A 17859-nucleotide genomic window follows, 5' to 3' on the forward strand; every position below is an offset into this window, starting at 1 on the left:
ATCTGTCTTGCTTCCATAGTTGCAGGGACCTAAGATGTACTCTCCTTCACCTCTCGGTTGTTGGTTTTTCTTAGGTTCCTGGAGCCCAAGTCCCTTCAGAGAAGGTTGTCTTTCTTCTCCTTGACACTGTCCTCATGGTCTCCATATTGGTACAAGTTCCCTCTTGATCTTGCCAACAATTAGCGACCTAGGTAGCCTGAGGCACCCTCCACTGTAGCAGCTCCAGCAAGGCTGAATCAAGCACTCTAGACCATTCTAGTAGGGGCAAGCATCTTCTGTTACAGTCTCTTTTTTCTCTCAATGCCTGGAATCTTTCCTTACCCTCGAGTGGTAAGACCCGAGATTCGGGTTTGGACATTGATGGGGCAAAACCTTTGGTTGACTTGGCATAGGAGGAGTCTGTTTTAGATCTGGTTCTCTGGATGCAGAGCCTGAGACAAGAATTCAGAAATGCATGATTTATTGAGGAAGTGAGGAAAGCAGGCTAGCCAAGAGAGGGACAAAGCCAAGATGGGGTCTTAGCTTCAGCCTGACCCAGCAGAGAGCTTTGGGTCTACCACAGAGTTGATCCCAAGTTGAAACAAGGGTTTGTATCCCCTGTTGGCTAGTCATTCGAAGTAGACTACAGGGACAGTCGTGGGCAGCACATTCTGTTCAGGGAGGTGATTCCTGTCTAGCAAATCTCTAGACAAGGAGGCAGCTGTATGTCCTCAGTGGGCAACACCCAGAGCGGCAGGGGTGTGTGCTCCAGCCCAGTAAGGGGATCTAGGTGGGGATTCACAATCAACTTAAGAAAAGAAAAATTCATGAGGTAGAGTCTGGGTCTATGAGGTTTACAAGAAGGTTTGAGTTCAGTTCCAGTGAATGATTCAAGGTTGCTTTCCCTTGTCTTGTTCCGTGAACACTTATGTCCACAGATGCCTCTCCTGGCTGGATTCAGATGCATGTGGCTCCTTGGTCTGACACCATCTTGGTCTCGTCCCCACCCGTGGCACCATCAGAAGCACCTTCTTTTGACATCACTTCTCTGAAAGAGAATCCGAAAGAAGACAAAAGGACATGTTCTCTACTCTCCATGAAATCTACTTTCACCAGGCTCAATGAGAAGCGGTGTACACTAGACAGACATTTCTCTGGAAGCCCCTTTCAGAATGATCTGTGTGCACGGGAGCATCTGGAGACCTGGACTACAATGGGGAGAAAAAAAAGTATCAAAATTGTTCATTCAGGAAGGTTGATTTTTAAATGGAAAATTCTTAATCTTTCAGCTAACCTCCATAAATTGATTGCAAATGCTCCATTCAAAAAAAAAAAAAACCCTGCAGAGAACTAGCACATATTTCTATCCCCAATGTGCTGCTTCAACCACCCTGTCAGGTCACATCGGACCAAATCAGAAGAAAAAGAAATACAGCATCTTTGAAAAGAAAACTGAGAAGGCGATGGGGGCCTGGGAAAAAAGGGCTGAGGTAGAGGAAGGAAATTGGGGAAAATTACAAGTGACAGGAGTTTCCAAAGAAAACGATTAAGATAGCAGAAGTCAGCACAAGGGCGGCAGGATGAGGAAGAAGAGAGGCCAAGGCAGCAGAGCGGATGAGCAGGAAGCAGACACCTAAGGAGGGAACATGTCCTCTCCTGGAAGCACAAGAAAAACAACGCTGCTGTCCCTCAAGGAGTGTACATTAAATCACACGATGTTAAGGACAAGTGAGGGAAAATGCGGTCTCATTAATGCCCGGTGGTAAGAGGAATGTCTGGAAATATGGCCAGGTGCACAGGAGGCGGGAGTTTCCCACCAGGACAGTCAGCCTTGGTGGGCTACGCTCTTCTCTGAGGCGTGAGTCAGATTTCCAGAGATGGATTTACCCCACCTCCTTTATGGGCAGTCGTCTAAGTGCCCCTCTGCCCAGTTGCGTTTTGGCCACTGGCCATCTGGAAGGCACTCAAGAGCCTCAAAGCCACTGCAAGCCTCAAGGCAAATGCAAGTCAGAGACCAACCAAAGAAGATAGCTGTGGCCTGGCTCTTGTGCTACCACCCTGACAACAAGACTAGCTCCAGGGTCTGCCTGCTGGGGTGCTTCTTCACCTGATCTGGCCTGGCCTGGCCTGGCAGGACAGAACATTCAAGCGAAAAGTCCTCAGGGTCAACCCGAGCTGGGGGAAAGATGGACTGACTGCTGAACCTAGCATTGCTGCCCACAGATTCCCCCATGCAGGCCAGACTTCTAGACACATTATTCTCCATCTCACCTCATTCATTCATTATTTACTTCATTCATTCAAAAAATAGAACAGAGCCTGCTGCATAGTTCAGACCCTGAAGTCAGGCAAAGCTGTGTGTGCACTGTAGTTCTGCCTCTTCCCAGCTGTGTCCTTAGACAAGTTACACAACCTTTCTGTCTTAATTTTCTCATCTGCTGCAGAGAAATAATAATACCATTATCTCCGAAGCTGTTGTGAAGATTAAGTAAGGTAGGGCATTCTGTCCAGAACCTGAGCTCAGTAAATACTTAGTAAATTGTAACTTCTGTCCTTATTGTCATTACTATAATTAGTATCATCAATTTCAAAACAGAGTGAAGGAGGAGGGTGCTTCTTCCTTCCTCATGAGGACAATTCCTTCTATGTGAAAGAGGTCCCACTTCACTCCCGGTTTCTCTCTGTCCCCTCTCCTGCTTCCACCAGAGGAGATAGTGATAAGTTTGGAAAGAGAAATTAGGCATGTGTGGCCCAGCCCCCGTCTTCCCTGTTCTCCTGGGAGTGAGACTGCCATCAAAGAGCACATCCTGCCGCATGACAGGCTCACAAGGGCCCATCCAGAGCTGCTGTGATGAGTGAGTAAGTCCTTTTAGGTTGGGGGTTCAGAATCAAGAAATCTACCAGCCCAGAGGCAGAAGCTACATTTTCCACCAACCACTTAATCAGTAACAAAACCGGTGCTGCATTTTAGTCTCCATCTGCCATGTCTTTCGTTTTACTTCTTAAACAGTTCAGAACTCTGGTGGGGGGAAAAAAGCGCTATTTGCTGGGTGCCCCTTCAGATCCCAACAACTATAAATAATTATATGCATACACACAAGTGAGATCTGATGGCATCGGTTCAATGAATCAGTTCAAAAGGAGAAATGAATTCAAATCCATAGACCTTGTTCTTCCCTTGAATCCCACCGGCGTCCCCATCCACATTCCAGATACTTGATGATCCTGTGAGTTCTAATAGAAATTTACAGTTTCATTATACAAAACACAAAAATAGGGCTCCTTGCCCACTTACTCCTGTAACCCACAGCCCCCCTGGAGCCGAGGTTAGCAGTTTTCATTACCACTGCTTATTTTTTGTTTCATCATCCTTCCCTGCTGAATTCCAGATCCTTATCCAGGCCCTCACGAGGGAAGGGGCTTCTTTTATGTGGTTTTTCTTTATGGGCTTCTAGGGCCAAGCCACCTTTGGTAAACTAAGAGCGTCTTTGGTTCCCTGGTGATCACGACTGGTTCCATTTGTGTAGGCTGACTCTTGTTTGGAAATGGTGATTGCATGAAGCAGAGAGATGCTGAGATTAGGGGGGCCAGAGCATTCCAGCTCAATAAATCAATCCCCTTTTAATTGTGTCCCTGTCAGCCAACATTCTTTGGGAGACAGCAGGCAGGGAGCTTGTTAGTGGAGTGGTTCCTCACTTCCCTTTGTGTGCTGATCTGATTGTCAATTAGATTAAGCTACAGCAAGCAAGGCAAGCGCTTGGGGGCTCCCAGGTCTGTCCCAGACTCAAGTAAGAAGCTGACTGCTTCCTCAGGACACTTGACTCCAATTCAGAACTTCTGAGAAAGTTCAACCTGTGTGTTTGTCTCTGTTCTAACCCCAATGGTGAAACTGACTGACTCACTTTGCATATTTCTGATGCCTTTAGGTTAAAAATCATCGGTTCCCTTTTGCAAGTCACCTCCAAAAGTTGTTAGACAATAAAGCAGTAAAGCCTCTAATGGGTATCTACACATACCTTTCCTCATTGTTGTTCCTAAGTGTGTCATTTAGTAACATGATGACAGTAAGTTTACACCCACAAGATGAGTGAAACTTCTTATTCACAAAGCCTAAACACTTTTGGATATCGAGTAGTGGTTATTTTTTAATGTGAACGATCTAGGGCCTTTATTTGCTTCTCAATTTTTTTTTTTTTTTTTTTGAGTGGAGTCTCACTCTGTCGCCCGAACTGGAGTGCAATGGCAAGCTCCCAGCCACCACAGCCTTGACCCGCTGCGCTCCGCTGATCCTTCCGTCTCAGCCTTCCGAGTAACCCGAATTAAAGGCATGTGCTACCATGCCCGGCTGATTTTTTTTTTATTATTGTAGAGATGAGGTCTTGCCAAGTTGCCTGAGTGGGTCTTGAACCCGTGGGCTCAGGCAATCCACTCACCTGGGCCTCCCAAAGCTCTGGGATTACAGGCTGAGCCACTGAGCCCAGCCTGCTTCTAAATTTTAACATGTGTGTGAATCACTGAGAATTCTGTGACAGTTCAGATTCTAATTCAAGATTTCCGAGGAGGGGCCCAACATCTGCACTTCTGACAAACTCCCAGGTGATGCTAATATAGCTAGTCTGCTGACCAGTCTTTGAGTAGTAAGGATCTAGAATTCACATATACTTTCACCTGGATAATGTTCAAAATCCTTAACACTGTCACCTTTGTCTGGACTCTGAAGTCCCACAGACCTGGACAAGTCTGTTAAACCCTGTGAGCCTAATTTCTTCATCTGTATCTCATAAGATCATATAAGAAAGTACTTACAACAGTGCTCAGCACAGAGTATACACTGAATAAATGGCGCTGTTTCTTAGCGCCTGCATCAGCAACCTCTGGGTGGGAAGCTACACCCATCAGGGTGGGCAAGCTACAGACTGCGGCCCCATCTGTCCTCCTACCTATTTTGGAACATGCCATGCTTGTTTATTTCCATATTGTCTATGGTTGCTTTTGCCCTGCGATGGCAGGGATGAGAAGCCGCAGCAGAGACTGCATGGAACCCAAAGCCTAACATTGTCACTGTCTGGCTCCTCCCAGAAAAAGTGTGTCAACCTTTGATCGCTATCACTCATTCAACAATAAAAATGTCTTGAGCGCCTATCATGTGCTGAGTCCCAGAGATAATGAAAAGTTTCTTCCTCCGAAAGATTTCAGCATCTAATAAATATTGACTTGATCCCTGCGACGTCCCCAACACACACTGACTGCCATTATAATGGACTATAGCAGTTTCTCTGCGCAGTGTTGCCGTGTGGGCTTAGTGAGCCACTGCTATCATTATGCTTACAGGTGTTTTCATTCAAACTTTTCACCCACGAGAAGGAATTATCATTGCTATTTTGTAGATGATGTAGAAACTGTTACAGTCAGGATCTTCCTCTTACTGTTCTAAAGCTTCCCTATGTAGCCAGACCCCAGATACCTCCCCATCACCCTCCTTCAAGCTCAATTTTATGGCAAGAGAGAGTGGGTTTCCTCTAAGAGGACATGAATTTAAACTGTGTCATTGCATATAACGTAAATGCCTGAGTCACCTTCTTTCCGTTGACTTACATTTTCATGCAGACATGCTCTATCTCTCTGCTGAATGATCTTTATTCAGTCAGTAACCCCTTATTGAACACCTACTATGTGTCCAGCACTGTAGGTGCTGAGGTACAGAATGAGGCAGACGAACAGGCTTCTCCCATGGAGTTGATGTCCTACTGGAGAGACAGACAGGAAACATGTGAAGAAGGAAAGTATGTACCTTCTCGTTGTCTCCAAAGCAAATCAAGCAGAACTGTGTGAACGCACCTTGGGTGGGGGGAGTCAGTTTAGATTGTGTTGTGACGGAGACCCTGATGACTGGGGAATCAAGGCAGGCAAAGATGAGAAAGAACATTCCAGGCAAGCAGTACAGCCAGTACAAAGATCAAGCCGGGAGGGGAGGGAGAAGAACTTGGCCTGTTCCAGAAACACACACACGTCCAGTACAGCCAGAGCAGCAGGGGAGCAGAGGAGATCCAGCTAGAGAAGGCTAAGGGGTAAGAGGCAGAGTTCATCACAGAAGACCACAGGAGCTGTGGTAGGGATCGTGGATCTTTTTCCAAGTGTACTGAGAAGCCATCTTAGGGTGCAAAGGAGGAAAGGGATGTGATCTGATTCTACTCTTGGAGTGATCGCTCTGGTTATATGTGAGAATGGATTGGAAGGGCCTGAATCAAAGCAGAAAGGCCAGTTAGGAGACCACTGCAGGTGAGAGGAGACAGTGACATGGGTAGTGGCCACAGAGAAAAGCAGACAGACTTGGGATGCATGTTCCAAGTCAAGTTGACCTGCCTAGTTGGATGAGACTGAAGAGAAAGGATCTTCCACCGGCAGAGGTCCTAATGTTTGCACCACCTGCCACTTGATTGAGACTTTGATCTGGTCCAGGACAGGGTCTGTTAACTCTGATCTTACAAAAAACAGTTTTAAGTGCTCAGTGGTTACTGTAAGCAGGGAGTGGCCTAAAATGAGAAGTATGTCTGGGAATATTTATAGACATGGAACACCCAAATGCTACTCATACAAGTACTGGTAAGTCTTCCGGTTGCATCTCCTCCCTGGGAAGCTGCTCCTCCTATAACAGCATGAAAGAACAGAGGGTTGAAGCTAGGAGGGCCCTGTATTTTCACACAAGAGTTCCTCCCTTGGCAGTTGCAGGACCATGGTCCAGTTGCTTAATCTCACCAAGCATCAGGTTCCCATCTTAAAGCAGGAGCTTCCAGAGATAATGAAGACATCCTGTCTCGTGCATGGTCAGTGCTGCATGGTCTCTCACTGTCTGACATCGTTGCTCATAGCAACCAGGGATGTGATAGCTTTCCTAAATTTTTTCGGAGCTGACACTCCCTGAGGTGTTTTTTGTTGTTGTTGTTTTGTTTGTTTGTTTGTTTTGAGTTGGAGTCTCACTCGGTCGCCCAGACTGGAGTGCAGTGGCCGTTCCCGGCCACCGCAGCCTCGACCTGCTGGGCTCCGGCGATCCTTCCGCCTCAGCCTTCCAAGTAGCCGGAATTACAGGCATGCGCTACCACGCCCGGCTGATTTTTTGATTTATTGTAGAGATGAGGTCTCGCTGCCCAGGCGGGTCTCGAACCCGCGGGCTCAGGCAATCCACTCACCTCAGCCTCCCAAAGGCGCGGGATTACAGGCTGAGCCACCGAGCCCAGCTCTTGAGGTGTTTTCACTCAATAATATAAGTGTCGTCGGCCACCACATCCCTCCTACTTCACTTTTAGTGTTAGTCCAGGCCTTCCGAGAAGCAAGCAGTAAACAGGATTCAATGTGCAAGGATTTTATTAGAGGAAATTGCCTGTGAGAGGAAATGGGAAGAGAATGGGCAGCCATCAGACCACAATGTGGGTCTGACTCCAAGTGAAGGAGAGAGGGAAGAAGAGGAACTAGAAGCATCCTGAACTATCGAAGAGAGCGATGGCTCGGAGTCCTCGAGCCAGAGTTGGCCCTCAGAGAAGTCCCCCACGTCTCATCCTCCCTGCCACTGGGCTCCGTCACTGGGAGCCGTCTTTGTGAGGCGTGACTTCAGCGCAAACACTACAATGGATTTCAGAGCCCCCAGTCAATGACACTCCACAGGGTTAGTGATCTGTGAGAGGCATTCTCACAGATGCCATGATTGCTTGATCCAAATCCAGAAGACTTGTGTCCTTTTCCTTTTAAAGCCTTTACTGGTAAAAAAATTATAAGACAGTAAGCCGTAGCTAATGTCAGGGAAATTTAAAAAACCAGAAATCTTACCAAGTTCCCACGCTGCAGGAACTGCTTGTGAGGGCCTAATTTCCTGTCTATAGTAAACTAAGGCATCTCTCCTGTAGTTAGAGTTGTAGAGAGTTTTTGTTCTTCTCGCCCCGCACAACTGGATGCCCCAAACACTCTTGGTCACTCGGAGAGCCATCCTCTTCAGCCCTCTCTTGTGCCTTCTTGGGGAAGAGGGGTGGCTTAATTCTCTGGTGATCTGGGGAAGAGTCCTTCGTCCATTGAGCTGCATTAACCAGTGGTGGGCTCTACGCGAATTACAGGCCCAATGCAGTGCCCCCCACGCATGCAACTGATGGGGCAAGATGGGCTCTGCAGACCCAGTTCATCCCACAAATAGGCACTAGGCTTTGGGGAACAGAAGTAGAAAGTCCAACTTCGGCCTTAGTTCAAAGCCACATTCTCCAATCCAACCTTTGGTAATAAAACAAAAGTAGAATCTGAGTCACTATTTATCATTTGTGTCTATTTCTCAGATTGGTTAGAATCCATTGGAAGAAAGAGGTTAACTTACACCTCAAATCTCCTACGATGCCAGACCTGAGATGCTTGGACTATTGACCAAGGAGGGTAGTGTTTGTGTGGTGGGATTCACTGGCATTCTTTTCTAATCTCAACCCAAGTGGCCTTTTGAAGAGGGATTTTGTCAACTGTGGCCATGGTTACTCTCTCACAGTGTTTTGTACACTTGCAGTCACTTGTCTCACCCCTCCTCTGCAGGCTTGGAGTCTCAGAAATGCTGGTAAGAAAAGGTTCCTGCCGGGCTTGGTGGCTCAGCCTGTAATCCCGCGCCTTTGGGAGGCTGAGGTGAGTGGATTGCCTGAGCCCACGGGTTTGAGACCCGCCTGGGCAGTGAGACCTCATCTCTAAAATAAATCAAAAAATCAGCCGGGCGTGGTAGCACACGCCTGAAATTCTGGCTACTCGGAAGGCTGAGGCGGAAGGATCGCCGGAGCCCAGCAGCCTCGCTGAGGCAGAAGGATCGCCGGAGCCCAGCAGGTCGAGGCTGCAGTGGCCGGTAGCAGCCACTGCACTCCAGTCTGGGCGACCAAGTGAGACTGCAACTCAAAAAAAAAAGAGAAAAGGTTCCGACAGATCCCACTCCCTTCTTCTAAGCCCCATACAGGTGGCTCACCACAGTACAGTCAGGCATTCACTCACAAGATCTGTAGGGATTCATTTGTAAAGTTTCCACTTCATCATGGAGATCATCCTACAGCCCTCTGGTTGTTCCTCTTCATTTGTGAAACACATAGGCACATGGCACTGAGTCCTTCCTCCCCTAAGCATTGCCACCATCCTGAGTGACCATCACATGCATGTGGGTGTCCATTCAGTCCCTGGACCTCCGTCTCCACACAGCTTCCTCCACACACTCCTGCTCCAGTCGTACATTCCTGTGGCCACACCTAGACCTTGACTTAAGGAGGCACATCTCCAACTCTGAAATCTTCAAATCAGACAGCTCACTGCCTCCCCAAAGCTTTGCCTTTCAGAAAGTATCCAGGGGTGGAGCACAGACCCCCCTGAATGAAAACTTCCTGGGGTGTTTGTTAAATATGCAGATCCAAGACCCCACCTCAAACCTACTGATTTAGAATCACTAAGTGAAGTACTCAGAAATCCACCTTTTTAACAAAACCCTAGAGGAGGTGCATGCATGGTTGGGTTTGAGAACTACCACCTGTCAGTCCACACCTGTTCTTCAAATCCACAAAGCTTTTGGGTCCTTGGTGCCTCTGCTTTCTTACTGTCCAGCACAGACCCCATGGTCCACCACCTCAACCTTCTTGGCAATTTCAACTTCCCTACTCAACCAGGCTAACTTTGTCCAGCCCTTAAACAACCCAACTACTCACCTTTTCCATCAGTGTTCATTGATCCATTTATCCTTCCAGTAAAACTGTTCAATGCCCAAAGTATTTCAGTCATTATAGAGTCATTGTGTTTTGTTGCTTTTTAACCCATGATCACTTACCCTTGAGAAGCCCATGGCTGAGTGGGAGAGAGCCATAAAAGGATTGTTTGGATACCTTGTAGTAAGACCAGGGCTGGAAGTTAAACATTATGGATGTGTGATAGAAAGGACTCCAACCCAATCTAAGGTGAAGCAAGATCTGGCAAACCTGCTTGGAAGAGAAGTCTCAAATAAGTCTTAAGTGATGAAAAGGCAGATCCAGAAAAGGGGTATATTCCAGGCCGAGAGGTCAGCACAAGTAAAGGCAGGAAGCGGGGACAGCGCAGCAGGTGTGGGATGTGAAAAGCAAGTCCGTGCTGCCAGGGCGTGAAACTCATGGCATGGAGGAGTGAGCAGACTTTCCAAACAAAAGCTCAGGAAATATGGCCCCAGCGAGGCAGAATGTTTCAAATCAGGAATGTCTCAGAAAATACCAGAGATGATGTCACCAATATACTGGGTAGTTAGGTCTCCATCGGCCACCTCTCCTGTAAACTTCTGCCTCTGCATGCCTTCAACTCCCTAGCAAAATACACCAGAAAATAAAATTCACCGTGCAACATTCTGAGACACCCTTCTCGAATCAACTCTAGTGTGATTTATAACACCAAAAAAATTAAAAAATAACCTATTTATCCATCAACCGGAGATTGTTTAAGTCAATTGGGGGTATATTCAGTTACACTATGCCTTCGTATTAGACTTCATTTACCAGCAATAACATGAGAGAGTCCTCACTTAAAATTATTTTAAACAAGGCAAGTATATTCATTTATTAAACGTGACTTCTATTTTAATATACATCAAGCAATGTAATATAATATCATCATAGAAAAAATGAATGGAAAACATGGCTAGGTGTCCTTTTTTCCCTGATCCTACTCTAATCTATTCTCCACACCATAGCCAGATTGATATTTCTAATGTGCAATCCTATCTTGCCTAAAACTCTTTAAAGTCCAAATGTCTTTACCATGGAACCCAAAGCCCAATATAATCTGACTCCTTTCCCACCCACTCCTGCTTGTTGTCTCTTACCTCCACATCTTTGTGCTATACCTTCCCCTGAAATGCCCTTCCCGTGCCCGTCACCTGGTGGCCAGCTCTGCCCATCCTTCAATATGCAACTTAGATGTGTTCGACTGTAGGAAGTCCCCCTGACCGTTGCCACCTTCAAGTTATACCTGGAGCTCCTCCTGGATACTCCCATAGCAACCTGTGCTTTCCCCTAGCACTTTCCACACTGTTTCGGAGCTGCTGGCTGACTCATCTCTAGGCTTCACTAAACTTTAACCTTCTTGATGGCAGAAACCATGTTTGTCTTCTATACAAAAAAATCTGTACCAGTTGTCTATCGCTGTATAGCAAATTACCTGCCGAAACTCGGTGGCTTAAAACAGCCAGCATTTATTATTTCACAGTTTCTGAGAATAAGGAAACCAGGAGTGTCTTAACTGTATGATTCTGGCTCAGGGTGTCTCATGATGTTGCAGTCAAGATATTAGCCAAAGTTGCACTCATCTGAAGGTTTGACTGGAGCTGGGGGATCCACTTCCAAGACGGCTCACTCACATGGCTGTTGGTTGGAGGCCTCAGTTGTTCACAACACGCATGTCTTCATGACATGGTAGCTAGCTTCTCCAAAGGGAGAGCAAACCGAGAAAGAATTCAAAGACATAACAGAGATTCAACATCTGTTTTAACCCGTTTGATACATAAGGAAACACAGAGAAGTCAGGTAATATGTGACCTAGGGGTCATACAGCTAGCTAGTATCAGAGGCAAGATTTGAACCAGGTAGTCTGGCTCCAGAGCTACTACTCTTAAGCATCATGCTGTACTGTCTCTCTAAGAAAATCAATATATATGTGCTGGTTAAAAGAAATGGCTAGGCTGAGGCGGAAGGATCGCCGGAGCCCAGCAGGTCGAGGCTGTGGTGGCCAGAAGCAGCCACTGCACTCCAGTATGGGCGACAGAGTGAGACTCCAACTCAAAAAAAAAAAGAAATGGCTATTTGCTATGTGTTAATATATGCTTCCCTAAATGAGCTATTTTGAGGTTCATTTGTACTATGTGCCAGGCACTATGCTAGACCTTGGGATATCATTTCAGTCATACACACCTCAACAATCCACACTGCCACCAAGGAAAATCCCAACATTCCAGGATATCCCTGCTTTGGAAGGGGAAGGGCAATCAAAGACCCGTGGTCTCAGAAAGTTGGCCTCATGACCCAATTCCATGAGAAGGGCGAGTTTCTCTGGGGAGGTCAACTGAGCTAAGTCTCTTGCACCAGCAGGTTCAACATTGCTGCAACTGACTAAGGTAACCTGCTTGGCCCAAGTACCTCCACTCTGGGATACTAGGATGGGGCCTGGGTATGCAGGGTGTGGCTGACAGCTGCAGTTGGAGCGGATGATTTCACTGGAGAACCATTCTACAGCTGCCTTCCCAGGCTGTAAGTAACCTTGGAGGGAGACAGCCCAGCAGTGAAATCACCACTGAGGCGCCAGGCACAATGGCACCCTTGTAAGATGCAGCTTGTGATCTCATGGGCCAAAAAACTGAGCCATGATCTCTGCCCCAGCCCTGCCCCACCCAGGTGCAGCACAGTGCAGTCTGCAATATTGTCCATGAGCTGGGGATTAATCCTCCCCTCCAAACCGAGGCTTAGAATCAACAAGAAGAAACCAGCAATATTTGCTGTGGATGCATTTTTCAACTCTCTTCTCAGGTTTAAGATTATAAGAGGATAACTTAAATGTTCTTCAATTGCTATTCTAATTTGAATACAAGGGTTGTTCACATTCCAATATACCATACATACTAAAGGGTAATACTTTTATAAATCATTTTATAAAACATTTTCCCCACCTTATTCAGAAAAGATTTAAGATTTAGACATATATAGTTCAGCAGGATCACATGAGTTATGTTGAGGAGAAGGAAAGGAAGTCAAGACTGGAACATTAAATGAAGCCAAGAATAAGGCAAATACCAAAAATACATACCATGGAGACCTTTACACTTAATATGATGGCTCTACTTGGATGGCTTTGATCATCCTAGCAGCCAAAGTGAAGAGAGAAATTCAATAAACTTTTTTTAAAAATCAGTGTTCAGAATGTTTTTTGACAGTAAATATTGAAGCATCTATTAATTCAATTTTTTTTGCAAATTACAGCGTTCATGAGATTGAAAACAGTCAGTTGCTCAAAGAAAACATGCCTAACAGAAAAAAAAATTATCCTAAGATTTATCCTGAAGAGGATGTTAAGTGATATCATAAATAACTCCCTTATAAAATCTCTCACTACAGGCCAGCAATATTACTCTAAAAATCAACAGTTGGCAAACTGCCCATGAGCCACATTTGGCCACCAACCACTCTCTGTAAATAAAGTTTTATTGGAGCTCAGCTATGCTCACATATTTACATATTGTCTATGACTGCCTTCACACGACAAAGGCAGAGATGAATAGTTGCAATGCACCTTATATAGCAGACACATCCCAAGGTGACTCCTGATGAGCCACACCCTGGAATATGAATGGAACCTATGACCTGCTTCTAACCAATAGACTATGACAAAGGTGATGAAATGCCACTTTCTTGATTAGATGATATTATATGGCAAAGGTGATTGGATGTAATTTCCATAGTTACATTACTTTATGAAAGACTCTGTCTTAACAGATTGAAGAGAGAGAGAGACTCTCCTACTAGCCTTGAAGAAGCAAGTTGCTGTCATGTGAACTACCAATAGAGAGGGCCACATGGCAGGGAACTACAGACAGCCTCTAGGAACCGAAGACCTCAGTCCTCCAACCTCAATTCTGCAAACAACCATCTGAGCTTGTATATGGTTTCTTCCCAAGTCGAGCCTTCAGATGAGAGTGTAGTCCAGCCACCCACTTGAAAGCAACCTTCTGAAATCCTGACCAGGGAATCCAGTTAAACCATGCCCAGACTCTGGCCAGTCAAAACCATGAGATAATAAATAGATACCATTTAAAGCTATAAGACCTTTACAAAAAAGTTTGCTAACCCCTGCACTAAAGCACAATTCAGGGGGAAGAATGATTCTATAAAGAGTATATGGGATTTTTTAAGTACATATGGAGAAAAGTAACAAGAATGTTTGGAGGCCCTACCCTGGACCAGTATCATCTGAGCCACTGACATTCACATAAGGAAGTATACAATACAGCTGATCAGGGCCCATGAAGGAAACTGAACCCATTAGATTTCTTCAGTGGCAAATGACAGAAGTTTACCCTGGCTAGTTTACCCAGGAAAGGAATATATTTGAAGCTTACCAGATAATTTACAAAAACTAAAAAAAAAAAAAGACTTGTGATTTTTTTTCTCCGAAAAGAACAGAGACCAGGACAGCTCTGGGAGTCTACGAAGCAAAAGTGACTCACAACCTCAGCCAGACTCTGCCACTGGAATGGCTGCACCCCAACTGTTGAATTACACTTTTTGCATCACTCGTTTCAAAGTCCCAAGAGAAGCGGGCGCTGTGATCTTATCCACCATGACGGCAAAAGAGAGAGGAAAGATGATTCCCCTAAAGAAAGTCAGGATGTCAGAGCTGGAAAATGGAAATGTGCTGAGCAGCTATCAGTGGTCACCCCTGCAGCCTAGCCTCCATCCCACATTCCCACATTGTCGCATCCCCTGACACTCCCCTGGTCCTGCAGCCTCCTGGATCTCTGTGCCAGTTATCACCACGTTAGTTTTTAATAGTAATGTCCACCTTACTCGGACATAAGCTTCATGAGGACAGAAAGTATGCTCACCTTGTTCATGAGCATAGCAGGTGCCTAGCACATAGTGGGTGCTCAAGAAAACTGTGTTACATCAAAGTAAAAAGCTTCTGCATAGCAAAGAAAACAATCAACAAAATTAAAAGATAAGCAATGGATTGGGAGAAAATATTTGTAAACCATGTAGCTTGTAAGAGGTTAATATCCCCAATATAACTTGTACAACTCCATAGAAAAAAATGACCTAATTAAAAAATGAGCAAAGGACTTGAATAAGCATAGGCATTTTTACAAAGAAAGCATGCAAATGGACAACAGGTATATGAAAAAAATGTTCAACGTCACTAAGAATCAAGGAAATGCAAAACAGAACCACAATAAGACATCACCTCACACCTGTTAGAATGGTTGTTATCAAAAAGACAAGCAATAAGTGTTGGTGAAGGTGTAAAAAAGTGGGAACCCGCCAGGCTCGGTGGCTCAGCCTGTAATCCCGTGCCTTTGGGAGGCTGAGGTGAGTGGATTGCCTGAGCCCGCGGGTTCAAGACCCGCCTGGGCAGCGAGACCTCATCTCTACTAAATCAAAAATCAGCCGGGCGTGGTAGCGTGCACCTGTAATTCCGACTACTCGGAAGGCTGAGGCGGAAGGATCGCCGGAGCCCAGCAGGTTGAGGCTGCGGTGGCCGGGAGCGGCCACTGCACTCCAGTCTGGGCGACAGAGTGAGACTCCAACTCAAAAAAAAAAAAAAAAGTGGGAACCCTTGTACAATGTTGATGGGAATGTTAATTGGTGTAGCTACTGTGGAAAACAGCATGGAAGTTCCTCAAAAAAGTTGAATATAGAATTGTCATATGATCCAGCAACCCTACTTCTGGGTATGTATCCAAAAGAATTGAAATCAGGATAGCAAAGAAATCTGCACTACCATGCTCATTGCAGCATTACTCAGAATAGCCAAGATAAGGAATCAACCTAAGAGTCTGCCCACAGATAAATGGATAAAACAATTATAGTGTAGGCATATATTATTATGTGAATACTATCCAGTCTTTTAAAAAAAGGAGATCCTGCCATTTGTGGCAACATGGAAGAAGCTAGAGAACATTGTGCTAAGTGAAATAAGCCACACACAAAAAGAAAAATACTGCATAATCTTATCTATACATGGAATCTTAAAAAGTTGAACTCGTGGAAGCAGAGACTAGAATGGTGATTGCCAGGGGATTAGGTAGGAAGAGGAGATGTTGGTCAAAGGTACAAAGTCACAGCTATGACAGATGAATAAGTCTAGAGCTCAAACATACAGCGTAAGGACTATAACTTATCAAGCTGTGTTGTATATGGAAAATTTGCTAGGTGCTCTTACTACCAAAAAGTAACCATATAAAGAGATAGATACACTAATTTGTTTGGCCATGACAATCATTTCACTCTGCATATCAAAACATCATGCTTACACCTTAAATATGTAGAACCTTTATTTTCAAAAATTTCACAAAACGTAAGCTGTGTTGAATGGATGAATGGAGGAATAAATGCCCAGACAGACTAATTTCTGAACCGCTCCACCAAATCCCATCTGGACAGACCTATAGCATTTTTCACTCTGCAGAAACAAAGTGCTTTGCTTCTCTCTCCTCTTTAAATTTCTCTTGGCTCACCCGCCCTTTCCCCCAGCTGCAGAGGAGTCCAGCAGACAAATTTTTCCACAACCCACACCTGATAAGTGATGTTAGGAAAATAAATATCCATGGTACAGATTTTGCTGTATCGTTCTCCTTCCATAAAACAATTTGCAAAATGCTATAAACATCAACACAATGATTCTTGCTACCACAAACAGGTGATGGTTTAAAGCTGGGGAGGGAAGGGTGGAGGAAGAGGGAAGGAGCTGTTTTGATGGGCTCTTTTGGGGTACTGGGTGCTTTCTTGAACTTCCAGAAAGTCAGAGCCTTGTACCAGCCATGAGTGAGTACAGAGAGCCTTGTCCAGTGAGACAAGGCTTATTATCACTCACGTGTCTGCAGGTAAGCCGGACAGACCTGCAGCTGTTGGCTGGGCTCACTGACACCTGACTGTGTGCCTGTGATCAGCTGCAGGTAGGAAAGGCAAGGTAGGAAAGGCAACTGGACTCCCTCGCATGTTTGGAAGTCAGCTGGCTTTCAACTGGTCTCGAATGGCTTCAGCTTGGACAACTGAGCTCTTTTCCATGTGGTCTTGCATCCTCGAGAAGACTAGGCCAAACTCACTCCCCAGTCAGAGGCAGGGTTCTAGAAAGAGAAGGCATGAATTCAGTCTCCTGAGGTCCAGGCTCGCCACTGTTGTTCTCACTTCTTCACTTGTGTTGGCCAAAGCAAGTCACCAGGTGAGCCCAGATTTAATGTTGGGTAAGTAGGCTCCACTTCTTGATGGAAGAAGCTGCAATTATTTTGTAAAGGGCACATTAAGTGGGACGGTGGAAGCAATCGGTCAGTCCCAGCCACCATGGAGCCCATCAGAGAGCTTCCTACAGGTCCTACCTCTGGACAAGCTCCCACCCCTGCCAGGCCATCAGCTCCTGAGGGCAGAGACCTCACCAGGTTTGTTCACTGCTTGCTTTCTACCACCTAGCATGTAGTTGGGACTCAATGATCAAACGTGTTCATCAATTAAAGCAAACAGCTATGGAGAGGAAATACGTTCTCATCTCCTCTGGTGCAAAATTCCATATAAACACAACATGCCGAGTCCTCTTCTCAGACCAAGCCTCCATGAGTCCCACATACAGAAGGGGGTTAGCAGATGCTTCTGCATGATGATGGTTTGAAAAATTCCTCAAACTTAATATCACCACGGGCTCCAAGATCTGAAAGAATCTCCCCACCCTCCAAGAGAAGAAAGAGTCTCCAGCCACCGTGCCCCCCTTGTGTTGCCAGAGTGCTAATGTTTGGGGAGAGCAGAGCAGATGGAGTCCTTCACCTTCTTTCCATGACATAGAGCGTCTAAGAATGTGTGGTTCCTCCAGTCTGGGGTGACGGCTCATGAGCATGAAACCGAGATGTCAGCCCCAACACAACTGCTCCAGTCGGCCACAGCCGGCTTGCTGTGCATTAAAGAAAGAGGGTCCTGCCTCAAGCCGGGCTCGGTGGCTCAGCCTGTAATCCCGCGCCTTTGGGAGGCTGAGGTGAGTGGATTGCCTGAGCCCGCGGGTTCGAGACCCGCCTGGGCAGCGAGACCTCATCTCTACAATAAATCAAAAAATCAGCCGGGCGTGGTAGCGCATGCCTGAAATTCCGGCTACTTGGAAGGCTGAGTCGGAAGGATCGCCGGA

Source organism: Carlito syrichta, unplaced genomic scaffold, assembly GCF_000164805.1.
Source record: "Carlito syrichta isolate Samal-C Ts95f unplaced genomic scaffold, Tarsius_syrichta-2.0.1 Scaffold104271, whole genome shotgun sequence".
In the NCBI taxonomy this organism is placed as follows: domain Eukaryota; kingdom Metazoa; phylum Chordata; class Mammalia; order Primates; family Tarsiidae; genus Carlito; species Carlito syrichta.